Below are 11,581 nucleotides of genomic sequence, written 5' to 3' on the forward strand. Positions count from 1 at the left end.
TGGAGGGGACGGAGGAGTCGGGAGGGGATAAAGGTGTCTGGAGAAGGACAGAGGACTCTTGAATGGATATATAGGTCTGGAGGAGACATGTAGGTCTGGAGGGGACAACGAAATCAGGAGGGGACACAGGGGTTTTGAAGTCTCATGGGGATGAACATGTGCAGATCGTACAGAAGAAGCACAGCAGGTGAGGCCGGATCTCCTCATCCCTCATCTGATGGCGCCTCCATGAACACAACTGCAAATATTCCCAAGATCAAAACAATGGGCCGATGGCTGTGATAAGATAAGACCCCCATATGTGGGTGTAAGGCGTCTGCGCCTGACATAAAGGACATTGACTGAGGTCACAAGTGACTGGTACCGGCTTTGATGGTGGAGATTAGACGGTTAGTGAGGGATTACCCTATGGAGGGAACAATGTGAGGATTATAATATAGAGAGAAGCTTTTATCTTATGAAGGCGGAAATATAGAGACTGAGGAAAATACAAAGCTAAATCCCAACTGGGAGGGAATAAAGAGAAGGAAATCCCAACATCAGAGTCCGGACCCCGAGATCTGACCCCCTGACACGGTCCATTGAGAGGATACGGGTGTTTAATGCTGATGGACACCACAATTCTCAGCACTTTGACTAAGACCAAGTGTAGTATCCGCTCTGATCAGTGGCCTGGACTATCGGTAAGGAACGGGAACGCTAATGCATTGGGAAGCTTAGACAGTAGGTGTATACAGGTTGGCCCCATACCTACCTGTAGGTGACCCGGGCCCCATGTTCAAAGCCGATCAAGGTGTAGAAGTTCCCTAGAGTTGGTGACCCAATGATAGCACATTTGCACACACCTCACTTTGTAGCACACTCCTATCTTTGCCCCGATCTTCTGGTCAGAACGATATCAGACATTTTTGTCATTGTGCTTTGGTGTCTTGGCTGTAGGACACATGGGCAAACTTCACAATATTTGAGGTTCACCCATCAGTGTGTCAATCTAATGCGCAGAAAAATAATGGTCATACTCAACTTCCATCACCTTTTGGCAGCCGTTGCTCATTCTCTGTCGTCTTCCGTCCTCTTCTGGCCTTTCCAGCCACTTTAGTGACATCACCAGCCCACTTACAGGCCTCAGTAGTGACCTTGGCTCTCATGCCAACACAGAAGAGGCCAAAAGAGGACCATAGACAACCAAAATCACCGGGGAATGAGCACTGGATGCTACGAGGGAGTCGAGAGATGAGGAATGTGAGTATTAGGTTTCCACACCACCCTTTTGGTTTAATAATGATTTGTGGGTGATGAACCCCTAGAAATTTTGGAAAATTTGTAACAAACCAGCTGCATATCTCTACTATTTTAGATCACTCTTTGTCCGTTCTCCATGTTATTTGTCACAGGAGCATTTTTCAGGGTTCATAACATTTGGTGTCAGAAAGCTGCTGCCAAAGCAAACAAGATCATGGGATCCTGTAAATCCTTGGCTTTGGCTGGCAAGGCATTGCTTTGGTACACATGGAACCTATAAGAGCCAAGACTCAGCATGCATGTAGGAAGGAGCCACAGAAGATCCAGGAGAGCAATAGAGGGGCCCAGAACCTTGGCACAGGCTATACAAGCATGAGCACGGCAGTGAGAAGCAGACATGGTGGACTCAAGGATGAGGTCTGGAGGCTGAATCCCCGAGGTAGGTGTGGAAAAGACTAAAGGACAATATGACCTACTAGCTGGTACCCGCGACTTGGTCTGCGGTGATTGTAGCAGTGGGTATATACAGGCGCGGGTAAGGTTTTTGTACTGTGTATAAGGTATGGGATATGACATGTAACTTTGTATCTTGTTGTTGCTATAATTCAGAGAATCCGTGAGACTTTTGTGTTGCAGTTACTTTGTATTTGCGCTGCTATATATACGGTGTTGTGAGAAACTTTACATAGTGACTTTGGGACAGAAGTATTTGAATTTAACCCTTTCCCGCCGATGGCATTTTTTGATTTTCGTTTTTGACTCCCCTCCTTCTAAACCCCATAACTTTTTTATTTCTCCGCTCCCAGAGCCATATGAGGTCTTAATTTTTCCTGGGACAAATTTTTCTTCCTGATGCCACCATTATTTATTCTATATAATGTACTGGGAAGCAGGGAAAAAATTCAGAATGGGGTGGATTTGAAGAAAAAATGCATTTCTGCGACTTTCTTACGGGCTTTGGTTTTACGGCGTTCACTGTGCAACCAAAATGACCTGTCCCCTGTATTCTGTGCTTCGTTACGATTCCGGGGATACCAAATATTTAGGGTTTTATTTACATTTTGACCCCTTAAAAAAAATCCAAAACTGTGTTAAAAAATTATTTTTTGAAAAGTCGCCATATTCCGACAGCCGTAACTTTTTTTATACGTGCGTGTACGGGGATGTATAGGGCGTCTTTTTTTGCAGGACCGGGTGTACTTTGTAGTTCTACCATTTTCGGGAAATGTTATTGCTTTGATCACTTTTTATTCAAATTTTTAGCAGAATCAAAACAGTGAGAAAATGGCGGTTTGGCACTTTTGACCATTTTTCCCGCTACGGCGTTTACCGAACAGGAAAAATATTTGTATAGCTTTGTAGAGCGGGCGATTTAAGACGCGCGGATACCTAAGTTGTATGTGTTTCACAGTTTTTAACTACTTTTATATGTGTTCTAGGGAAAGGGGGGTGATTTGAATTTTTAATCCTTTTTATTTATTTTTTTATATTTTTTTACTTTTTTAAAACTTTTTTTTTTTGCATTTATTAGACCTCCTAGGGGTATTGACATGGGTGGGCGGTGTCGCGGATTGTCAGAGCGGTGGGGGTTGGCAAACATGGCTGCTCCGGAGCGTTATAGAGCGCCTCCTGGAGTATCGTTAAGGTGAGGGGCAGAGTGGTAAAGTCTATGTATATGAGATTGTGTGGGGTTAGGGGCGAGGCTGGAGAGGGTAATATGAATTTTGTGGCTTGCTATGGTCCAAAGTGTGTGAGATTGCAGAGATGGTGGTGTGAGTTTGGGTTTTGTGGGGGTCCTGGCACAAACGTATGTGCGCTATTGTGACGAAAAGTAGCCTATTGTTTAATCGAGTGTAATGACTATGTTTGTGGAAAATTTCAGCCAAATCGGTGGAGCGGTTTTTCCGTGATTGAGGAACAAACATCCGAACATGCAAACATCCAAACACACAAACCCACAAACTCACAAACTTTCACATTTATAATATTAATAGGATGAGAACAATGTCAAAAAGTAAGAACAGAAGACCCGAGCAAGGGTCAGCACAGGCTGGAGGAACTCAGGGTCTAAAGTTCTGTTCTATGCATAGGAGACATGGCTACTGAACCGCAAAATGGAGACTGAGAACTGGAAACACTTCTAGAAAAACAAAGGAGGGGGAACATACAAGGAGGAGGTGAATGGTAAAAGAGGAGATGGGAGAAGGTAGAGCAGGAAAGTAGGAGAGAGTAAGAGAGGAGACCAGGAGGGGGTAAAAGAGAAGGCCATGAGGGGGTAAGAGAGAAGGGTAAGGGAGGAGACAAGGAGGGAGTAAAAGAGAAGACCATGAGGGGGGTAAGAGAGATGACCATGAATGGGTAAGAGAGAAGGGTAAGGGAGGAGACAAGGAGGGAGTAAAAGAGAAGGCCATGAGGGGGTAAGAGAGATGACCATGAAGGGGTAAGAGAGAAGGGTAAGGGAGGAGACCAGGAGGGGGTAAAAGAGAAGACCATAAGGGGGTAAGAGAGAAGGGAAAGGGAGGAGACCATGAGGGGGTAAGAGAGAAGACCATGAAGGGGTAAGAGAGAAGGGTAAGGGAGGAGACCAGGAGGGGGTAAAAGAGAAGGGTAAGGGAGGAGACCAGGAGGGGCTAAAAGAGAAGGGTAAGGGAGGAGACCAGGAGGGGCTAAAAGAGAAGGCCATGAGGGGGTAAGAGAGATGACCATGAATGGGTAAGAGAGAAGACCAGGCCCCCTGACGATAATATATCATTTATCATAGATTGTAAGCTTTTGTGACCTATGTTAGCTCTATAGAAGTAAAATGTATTATTATTGGGAAGAGAACCTTAATGGGCCCCAAGGCTCCTGGGCCTGGATGCAACTGCACTGTCTGCACCTCTTCAAGTCGCACTGCTTCTGGGAAAAATGTCAAAGGGGAGGACTGTAAGAGAACAGGAGAAAGTAACAGAGGAGACCAGGAGGTGTTAAAGGAGAAGTGTTATGGCCCAGTCTTCGCAATCTCAGCCTGTTAGGTTCAGGCATAGAAGGTCTGTACATCATTCTGCGTGTGAATCGTCTGACACGCGGCAGGGGAATGTTCACACTGGGCATGTCACACGTGGATCACGTAATGAGCTGGACCGCTGGTCTGTGCTCTAGTGTGTCTTTGCCTCTGAAGGGGTTAAAGGGATCTTATCTTTGAAACAAATTTTTTTTGGGGGGATATCGTCACTCCATAGGGAGAGACCACCATTTAGGTGTGTGGAGTCTTATTAAGCCATGAGCGCTCCACTGTGCAAGGGAACATGGGAAGAATATGCAAATCTGTCTTCCATGATGTAATTAGGAAGACAAAGCCTCAGTCATGCAGCCCAATAGGTGGCGCTCCCTGAGGATGTGCAAGTCTATCTTCCATGATGTAATTAGGAAGACAGAGTCTCAGTCATGCAGCCCAATAGGTGGCGCTCCCTTTAACATCATGCCCGGCCTTTGTTTGCAATGATGTTGGGATTTTACCAGGTAGTCTCACAGCCGAGGACAGCTGTTTCGATGTTATTGCATCTCATCAGCCTGACACAGACCTGGCAGAGGTGAGAGGCTTCTAGACAGGGTCGGGGGGATATCGTCACTCCATAGGGAGAGACCACCATTTAGGTGTGTGGAATCTTATTAAGCCATTAGCGCCTCTCACCTCTACCAGGTCAGTTGACCACAATACTGTGCAAGCGGCCATTTTTCTTGTGGCTGTGAGCATGCACAGTCGGCTTGCCCGAGGCCTAGAAGTAAGAAGACGCCGCCGGAAGAAGACACGGTGAAGACCTCGTTCCAGAAGAAGACGGAGGCGGCGCTGGAGAGTTCTCAGCATTGGGGACGCCCCCAGTGCTGCAAAAGAATTCATTCACATACTGAGAAAAACCAGAATTTCAAGCGAACAGCGGCACGGAGAAGACAAAGAAAGGTAGGAGAAGAATAGCCTTTCTTAAGGCTATTCCTACGTATTAGTTAGAAAAAAAATTTGTTTGAAAGATAGGATCCCTTTAAGTCTCTCTGCAATGCTGAAGACTCATTACAGGCTGTGGGAAGTTGATAAGTATTGAGCACATTGCTCCGAGCTTAGTGTTCCGGGTGTAATGAGGTCTAGGCTTTTACTACTTGGAGGTTTGGACTTTTTGTAGGGCTTTGGTGTGTGATGCTAAGTTCTGTTTTTCCTACACTTTTGCATAGTGTCTCTGTGTTCCCTCATATTCGCCGTTAGTCCAGTCGGACACCTGGGCGGGGCTTTCTCTGTTTCTGCCTCTCCATTCAAATGTGAACCAAGTCAGGTTTTCTGTTATTTCTCTGGCTGTGTTCGCCCCCTCTCAGGTCAGTTAGTCAGGCCCATGGCTACTTCTAGTGACCATGGTCGGAGATCCCCAGATGATAATAAGAATACTCAGAAAATGTAAGGGAGGAAATCGGGACAAAGTAAAGGACTCACACAAGGAGAAGGTGTAGTGAATGGCGTTGGATGAGGGACCATTGAAGGTTTCACATGCTATCTTAAAAACCTCCCGCTTTATTACTGAAGGGGTTAAATAACAAAGAACAGGAGAGTTCTGGGAAGGAAGTGAAGGCTCCTCACATCACTGACCTGGAACTGGAGATCAAAGGACAAGAAGAAAGACTGGTGACCAACACATCAATTACTGCGATCAATACCCCCTACAACCCCTCACCCACCTACTAAGGGCCTGAATAGACCTGATATGTGTGTGACACTGACAGCGATGGTGCACCATGTGAGTATGGCTGGAGTTGTGATGTCCTGATGGTTCTTAGAGGGTAGAAGACGAGTCTGACCAAGAGATTCTTCACTTTACGTCTATAAGAGTAGATCGACCAAGACAACTTTCATCGGTCGAGATTTTCTTACCCCTCTCCCATAAATGGGACTGTAGAAGGTCCGCTCTCCTCACATCTATATCAGGTTCTGTAGAAGGTCCGCTCTCCTCACATAATGATATCTATATCAGGTTCTGTAGAAGGTCCGCTGTCCTCACATCTATATCATGTTTTGTAGAAGATCCACTCTCCTCACATCTAGATCAGGTTCTGTAGAAGGTCCGCTCTCCTCACATAATGATATCTATATCAGGTTCTATAGAAGGTCCGCTCTCCTCACATGGCATCTATATCAGGTTCTGTAGAAGGTCCGCTGTCCTCACATCTATATCATGTTTTGTAGAAGATCCACTCTCCTCACATCTAGATCAGGTTCTGTAGAAGGTCCGCTCTCCCCACTTAGTGATATCTATATCATGTAGTATAGAAGGTCCACTCTTCTCACACAGTGATGGTTCTGTACATCTTTTCCTCTCGTGTAGTAGTATCGTAGACATTGGACTTTGCTATGACCGGCTGCAGGCTATTACGAGGCAGGATTTGGCAGGGTGAGGAGCATACTTCTGGTTCTATATTTAGCAGTGTAATGAGTGGGTTATACGCGCCATGTAATGGATCTCATCCAGGACTCTCCGTAGCCGAGGCCGCTGCTTCTCATCAGGACATTTAGATGAATTTCTAGAACAATTAAGAAAGATTAGCAGGCGAGGGGTCAACAAGTGGAAAATGCCCGCTGAGAAGAGTGTGATGGGTTGTCAGAGCCAGGGACCTTCTCACTGATGACTGATGTGCGGAGGATTATGACGTGAGGGATCAGATAGGACCCATGGGAAGGATGTTTTTGTGCTAGGATGTCGTGAACTTCCTTCCTTACTTAGTTACACGTGATGGGACCTTCATGGACACCCCCGGGATTTGATATCACACATCTACATACTGGAGGACAGACCAGAGGAGAGGATGGCGCAGGAGAAGACCTCATGTCCTTATGTATTACATGTCGTATAGATTGAGGGGCCCCTTATCTATAATGGTGGGGACAACCTCTCTAGTGGAAACACCATAATATCTGAACCAAACAATCACAAATCCCTTCTCCCTAACCTACCACACCTCGCAGAAGGCCAAGTTCTCCAGCCCTCAAGCTATCTATGACTGCTGTATAATACACTCCCCACCATATCACCCCATAGACTGTGAGACCGAAGAACCTACTCCACTATTTCAGGTCACACAGAGGTCTTCCCAACAGCCACCAGTCTAAAGTTCCTCAATAGTTCAGGTTTTCTAGACCTGTAAATCAAGTTAGGGACATACATAGGGGAGACGGGACCCTACAGCAATGGGACCACTTTGCATGTTCCCATGCCATCAGATAGCACCCTCTAGTTTGAGGAGCGCCCCATGCTTGTTTACCTTTCTGACTACCCATGCTTTGTAAGAAGGAGGATTGATGGAAAGTTCCTGCTTAACCCCGAACCACTGGAGAATTGGGAACGGTAACCTGAAGAAGGACAAAGAAGTCTTGAGGGGACGGGATATCAATAAGATAGATCTGTAAGTGTCTGGGGTGGCAGCAGAATCGCATATTTCACATACTCAGAATTTTACCTTTTGACAAGAACAGCTGGATCCTGCGCCCCTCAGGCCTCTACCCCTCCTAAAGTTACCCCTCCTCCCATATACACCCCCCGCTGTGATCTCTACACACATAGCACAACCATATACACATTACATATAAACACACACATCGAATTTTGACCAACCAATGAGACAGATTGTCAAAAGTGGAGGTCGTGGGTCATCAAGGTCATAGTGACCATGGCATAACATTTTATGTGCACTTTAACCCCTTCCCAACATCCGCCACACTGTTAGGAATTGAGCTTTGTAGAGGATCGCTGGCGCCCAAAACAAGATCCGGGGTCAGGAATCTGGTGCCATGACCGCCGGGAGCCCAAGGAAGTGCTGGCATTGCCAAGGTGATCAGACCCTCTGAGGTTCAAGACCCCCAGGAGGGAATCTAATAAATACAGTACAAAAAATACGCCCTATGCATCCCACTACATATAAAAAAAAAGTTACAGGAGTCAGAATATGGCAATGTATTTTTTTCCAAAATTTTGGGATTTTTTAAGGGGTTAAAATGTGAATAAAACTAAATAAATTGTTCTGCAATGTTTGAATGGGAAACGCCAATTTGCAGGGACCGTAAAACACTGAGTTATTTTCCACGGCAATTCCACCGCGGCCAAACCGTGGTGTAGACACCTCGTAGGGCTTCAGCCTAAATAGGGCAGTACAAGCCGTATACCTTATGGAAATAAGCGGGACAGAAATCATAGAAAACCAATATGGCTAACATGGTAAGGAGAGCAATGAGGGATAAAAAGACAACAAGCGCTAAAACAAGAAAGTAGTGACATAAAATCTATAAGGAGAAGAACTAATTGTCCAAAAGACAAATAAATAATGGAGGCGAAGACTGAGGCGGAGAGAAAAACTGACAAGGAAAGTAAAAATAATCCAAAATTATTCTTCAATTACATAAATAAGAAGAAGATAAAAAACTGACGATGTGATCTGGGAGTAATGGTGGAGGAGGATGAGGAAAAGCACAAGTATTAAATGCCTTCTTCTCTACAGTGTTTACACAAGAAAATACAATAGACAGAACATGATTAGGGGGAATGTTATCTCTCAATGAAATGTCACCTGCTTAACCCAGGAAGAAGTGCGGCGCCGCCTGCAAAACACTAAAATAGAGAAATCACCCGATCCAGATGGAATACACCCCCGAGGTCCAAGGGAATTATATATGGTGGTAGATAGACCCTTGTATCTAATATATAAGGATTTGTTACTATAGGGAAGGGTTAGGACCTGTGATCTCCTGCTGTCTGTGTATACTGTGTATAGGTGTACTCTGTGTATACTGAGGTCAGGACCTGTGATCTCCTGCTGTCTGTGTATACTGTATATAGGTGTACTCTGTGTATACTGAGGTCAGGACCTGTGATCTCCTGTGGTCTGTGTATACTGTGTGTATAGGTGTACGCTGTGTATACTGAGGTCAGGACCTGTGATCTCCTGTGGTCTGTGTATACTGTGTATAGGTGTACGCTGTGTATACTGAGGTCAGGACCTGTGATCTCCTGTGGTCTGTGTATACTGTGTATAGGTGTACTCTGAGTATACGGAGGTCAGGACCTGTGATCTCCTGTGGTCTGTGTATACTGTGTATAGGTGTACTCTGTGTATACTGAAGTCAGGACCTGTGATCTCCTGCTGTCTGTGTATACTGTGTATAGGTGTACTCTGTGTATACTGAGGTCAGGACCTGTGATCTCCTTCAGCGCTGTGTATACTATCAGTACGGCCTGCAGGTGGACATCTTGTGCCATGACCTGAATGTCATTCTTCTCCCGTATCCCATGTGACAGGGTGGAGGCTCCTGAGAAGATCCTGAGTATAAAACATCCATTGTTCAAGGTCTCGGTGACGTCTTCTCCATCTCATGGCTGACACAAGGACTTCTCCTCCGTCTTCACACATTATTCGATCCTCCTCTGCAATCTTCTCTGGGATTCTTCAGTTTTCTTACTATATGGCGAATGTCTCTTATCTCATATGAAGACAGGAGGGGATGAGGAGTGATATTATATTACTATATGGGGCGTTGTCACCCGTGTCCAGTAACAGTGACCCTTCTGGACCTTCTGACTGGGGGTTATACTGAAGGTTCGGGCTACTGTAGTAGGACACCAGATGTTCCAGATGTTCATGTCCCTCTCCTTGTCTCTTAGCTGTGGCCACCTGTGCCAGACTCTCCATCCTTTGTGCATCTTCTGACCGATAGCGGACAGGTGTAGACACATGGCAGATGTTCTTCTGAGGACATCCAGTAGACAGGTCCAGTGCACTAGTAGCAAAAACCTCTAAGAAAGTCCACACAGCCCTCCTAGTGGTCCTTCTCATCCTTTCCTCTACATGTAGTGGACCCCTACTCTATATTATGTCCTGATGTATTATATACTGACTATTACATATTATTATCCCCCATCCGTCGTTCCTCTATATTATGTCCTGATATTATACACACACACACATATATATACATTATTACATGGTACCTATATGTCTTCTATGTTCCTCTCTTGCCTCCATGTTTGGACCCTGTTGAAAGATTTCCATGTGAGGTCTCATCGGAGCCCTTGTGTGTATTGTGTCATATTGTGGTGGCCCCTGGCAAGGATATGGTTAATAGGCGGCAGTCCACAGACGTGACCTCACCCATCCCTTATAAGGAGCCCCTCACACCCCGGGCCCCAGGGACCGCCGGGCTAATATTAGGATACTGGGTAAACAGAAATGAGGGAAAAGGCTTCAGACCCTGCGAGTTCTTCATAGTTTCCATCTACTGGGATTAACAACTTCAGTGCTGGAGCCTCTGACGTCCTTCAGTAATGTAACCTGCTGCAGGCCGGGGCCCCTGGACCTCCAGTGTACTGTAACCTGCTGCAGGCCGTGGCCCCTGGACCTCCAGTGTACTGTAATCTGTAACCTGCTGCAGGCCGGGGCGCCTGGACCACCATTGTACTGTAATCTGCTGCAGGCCGGGGCCCCTGGACCTCCAGTGTACTGTAACCTGCTGCAGACCGGGGCCCCTGGACCTCCACTGTACTGTAATCTGTAACCTGCTGCAGGCCGGGGCCCCTGGACCTCCAGTGTACTGTAATGTGTAACCTGCTGCAGGCCGGGGCCCCTGGACCTCCAGTGTACTGTAACCTGCTGCAGGCCGGGGCCCCTGGACCTCCACTGTACTGTAATCTGTAACCTGCTGCAGACCGGGGCCCCTGGACCTCCAGTGTACTGTAACCTGCTGCAGACCGGGGCCCCTGGACCTCCAGTGTACTGTAACCTGCTGCAGGCCGGGGCCCCTGGACCTCCAGTGTACTGTAATCTGTAACCTGCTGCAGACCGGGGCCCCTGGACCTCCAGTGTACTGTAACCTGCTGCAGGCCGGGGCCCCTGGACCTCCAGTGTACTGTAATCTGTAACCTGCTGCAGACCGGGGCCCCTGGACCTCCAGTGTACTGTAACCTGCTGCAGGCCGGGGCCCCTGGACCTTCAGTGTACTGTAATCTGTAACCTGCTGCAGGCCGGGGCCCCTGGACCTCCACTGTACTGTAATCTGTAACCTGCTGCAGACCGGGGCCCCTGGACCTCCAGTGTACTGTAACCTGCTGCAGGCCGGGGCCCCTGGACCTCCACTGTACTGTAATCTGTAACCTGCTGCAGGCCGTGGCCCCTGGACCTCCACTGTACTGTAATCTGTAACCTGCTGCAGACCGGGGCCCCTGGACCTCCAGTGTACTGTAATCTGTAACCTGCTGCAGGTCGGGGCCCCTGGACCTCCAGTGTACTGTAATCTGTAACCTGCTGCAGGCCGGGGCCCCTGGACCTCCAGTGTACT

The 11,581-nt window shown here is 47.1% G+C and overlaps 1 protein-coding gene across 1 annotated transcript in view; it reads right to left on the reverse strand.

Moving 5' to 3' along the window:
• The window catches only part of EMILIN1 (elastin microfibril interfacer 1), a 49,603-nt gene extending 39,302 nt beyond the window's left edge, over nucleotides 1–10,301 (reverse strand). Inside the window, exon 1 of the mRNA XM_075269396.1 lies at nucleotides 10,239–10,301. The gene's annotated coding sequence lies outside the window, so the exon portion shown is untranslated. The remainder of the gene's footprint in view (nucleotides 1–10,238) is intronic.
• Between the last annotated feature and the right edge of the window lie 1,280 nt (nucleotides 10,302–11,581).

Source organism: Leptodactylus fuscus, chromosome 3 (assembly GCF_031893055.1).
Source record: "Leptodactylus fuscus isolate aLepFus1 chromosome 3, aLepFus1.hap2, whole genome shotgun sequence".
NCBI classification, from domain to species: Eukaryota; Metazoa; Chordata; class Amphibia; order Anura; family Leptodactylidae; genus Leptodactylus; species Leptodactylus fuscus.